The 2,708-nt window shown below is 43.1% G+C and overlaps 1 long non-coding RNA gene across 3 annotated transcripts; it reads left to right on the forward strand.

The window, feature by feature from the left end:
* The first annotated feature begins 1,191 nt into the window (after nucleotides 1-1,191).
* Nucleotides 1,192-2,245, forward strand: LOC135972475 (uncharacterized). Of its 3 annotated transcripts, none has more exons than XR_010588932.1 (4): nucleotides 1,247-1,475; nucleotides 1,633-1,801; nucleotides 1,901-1,965; nucleotides 2,107-2,245. It is a non-coding gene; the product is annotated as an uncharacterized LOC135972475 (long non-coding RNA). The 3 variants fall into 3 exon arrangements; XR_010588933.1 differs by having other exon boundaries at nucleotides 1,747-1,801; XR_010588931.1 differs by having other exon boundaries at nucleotides 1,192-1,475; nucleotides 1,633-1,965.
* Nucleotides 2,246-2,708: the final 463 nt, after the last annotated feature.

Genomic DNA, 2,708 nt, shown 5'->3' on the forward strand with positions numbered 1-2,708 from the left:
CTGGAAGATTGCAACCCCAGATTGCTAATCAATGGGCAATCAGTTTGGGGCCAGTTGTCAAACAGGTGTGCAAGGTGATTAAACATATTCTGTTGCACAGGGTTTCATGCTGGGCAATATCAAGGGAGTGATAGATGGATTTGATGCAATGGGCTTCCTGATCTGTGGTGGGGCAATAGATGGGACTCATATCCTAAATCTGAATGCCTCTCCCCACTGCCTTGCCTCTGAGTATATAAGCAGAAAGCAATACATCTCCATGGCAATGCAAGCACTGAGAATGATTTACTAATATTAATGTTGTCTGAATAAGGAAAGTTCATGATGCTCACATCTCAGGAATACAGGACTTTCTGCAAAGCTGAAATCAAGGACACTTTATTACTGTCTTATTGACATTAATGGGGTTGCTGTGCCAATTATGATTCTCAGGGACACAGTATTTTGTTTCCCTGGCTCATGAAGCCACATATCATTCAGGTGCCTAGACAGATTTAAACATCACTTGGGCCAGTGCAAGACGGTTGTGGAATGTGCCTTTGGAAAACTATAGTGTAGGCGTAGGTGTCTCATGACAAGGCTGGAAAATACTCTTGATATTATTGCTGCATGTTGTGTACTGCATAACATCTGTGAAGCTAGAGGGAAACACTACTGCCAGGGTGGAGGGATGAGGTTTCCAAGCTGTCTGTTGATTTGGAGCAGCCTGAGACAAGGTTGGTGACTTGTATACTACAGGTGCTGTGCGGTTTAGAGAAGCCTTACGAGCACAGTTTGACAGTAAGCAGGAGCCAACATGTTACTTTGGGCTTATGCAAATACAGTAACTGGTTTATTAATTGTGTTTTTGATGAGAGGAAGGGTCATTGCTTTGGGGGATTTTCATCTCTGCATTGTAAGGAAAAGAAAATAAATTGATGTTTTCATAAAATTTATTAAACATCATTTACAATATATAAATAAATAGCAAGGTGCATGCAGTTACATCACATCAGGCAGTGGGTATGTTCACGGCAATTCTCATTATTGTCCATTGGGGCTCAATGCCAGGGATACTGCTGCTGGAAGGATTGGAGACCCTACAGAAGAGAGAAGTTTATGTCTGAGTAAGGACCCACAGCTAGCCTGCTCACCTGCTACGTTAACCCCAGGCAGTCTAATGAGCGCAGGTGGGCCCCATTTCAGCCACCTGATTGGCCAAACTGCCCACTTGGCTGAGAGGATTAGCAGATCTGCTCTTAAAATGAGAAGCTGCTGGTTGCTTGAAGCATTTAACCATGATTGGGATAATTCTTTGTTCCCAGCCTTGTACCCATTTTGGTCCTGTCCAGTCCTGCTCCTGCTTTTCCTTACTCTAGGTAACCTGATTCTGACCCTCAGCTCTGATTCCTGACTGGCTGTGACCCTTGGCTCTGGCCCCTGGCTAAGGACTCCTGCTCTGAGCGCTAGGTCCTTTCTCCTGCTCTGACCACCAGGTATGATGCTCCACCCCAGTCAGAAGGAATTGTTCTCCAAGCTGTGTATTGGTCCTTGGGTGCTTTGATCAATAATATGCTCTAACAGCTTACTTTAAGAGCTGCAGGATGTCTTGGTGCATCTCTCAATCTTTGTCTTCCTCTCTCTCTCCTCAAGCATATGGTCCCACCATTTTTGAATCTCATAGACTCTGTGCTGGGCAGTCTGGATCAATTTGAAAACCATGTCTTCTCTTGTCTGGTTCTCTCTCTCTCTCTCTCTCCTCCTCAGACTGAGTTGCTCAGCAGGTGTAGAAGGGATACTCCTAAAGGATACCCCAGCTGAGGTTAGTGAAACAAATAGAAAGCCATTGTTAGGTGTGTGTGTGTTTGGGGAGTGGGATGCCAGACAGCAGACAATAATAGTCTACATTTTCCCATCTAAGGTGTATAAAACTACTATGTCTCTCAATTCCCATTGCTTCAGAAGCCTTTAAGAGCACACTGCATGGTGAGTACAGGGGAGTGGTTTTGTGTGTGTGTTTTTTGTTTGTTTTTCTTTTTAAACCCTGGTAGCTGTGAGGGCTGGCTGGGCATGGGGGCTTGGTAACTTTTTGGTATAGAATAGTAACAACTACTTAACTTATTACAGATCATCATGGTCCTTGAGGATATAATGATGTGAGTCTCCAAGGGCCAGAGAAGGAAGCTGCTTGAAAGGATTAGTGGTCAGCTGGGGCTGTTTACTGCTAGCCTCTTCAAAATGATGATCCTTGAAGGCCTTACAGAATGGCATGGGAAAGTGTCCTATTATGGCAGGAGAAACAAGAAAATTCTGATTAGAAATATCCAGGCAAAGCTTAAATACTACTTGCTAGAAAAGTTCTGTGAAATTTTAGCAGCAAACTCCAAAGTTGCGTGTGTTAAGATCAATGGCCTTTGCAAACAGTGAGGAGTCCTGGCACCCACCAGTTTATCACTGTTTCTCCCTCTTTCCTGAATTCAGTGCATGAAAGTGTAGACTAAAAATCATTCTACATCCTTTTATTTACCCCCATGATATTGCATTTTATTAGTTCTATTTGTTCCAATGATGTTGCATTTTATTTGTTTGGATGGTTTGAAGCAAGCATGTTCTGTAAAATTATGTACCGAAGAAGCTCACTCATCAGTTTCACGGTAGCTAAGAAGTGCTTTTGCATTGCATAGTGCTTTAAAAAGCATTGCAAGTGCTTTTTATTTTGTTACTATGAC

The sequence above is a fragment of the Chrysemys picta genome, chromosome 6, assembly GCF_011386835.1.
Source record: "Chrysemys picta bellii isolate R12L10 chromosome 6, ASM1138683v2, whole genome shotgun sequence".
Lineage (NCBI taxonomy): Eukaryota > Metazoa > Chordata > Testudines > Emydidae > Chrysemys > Chrysemys picta.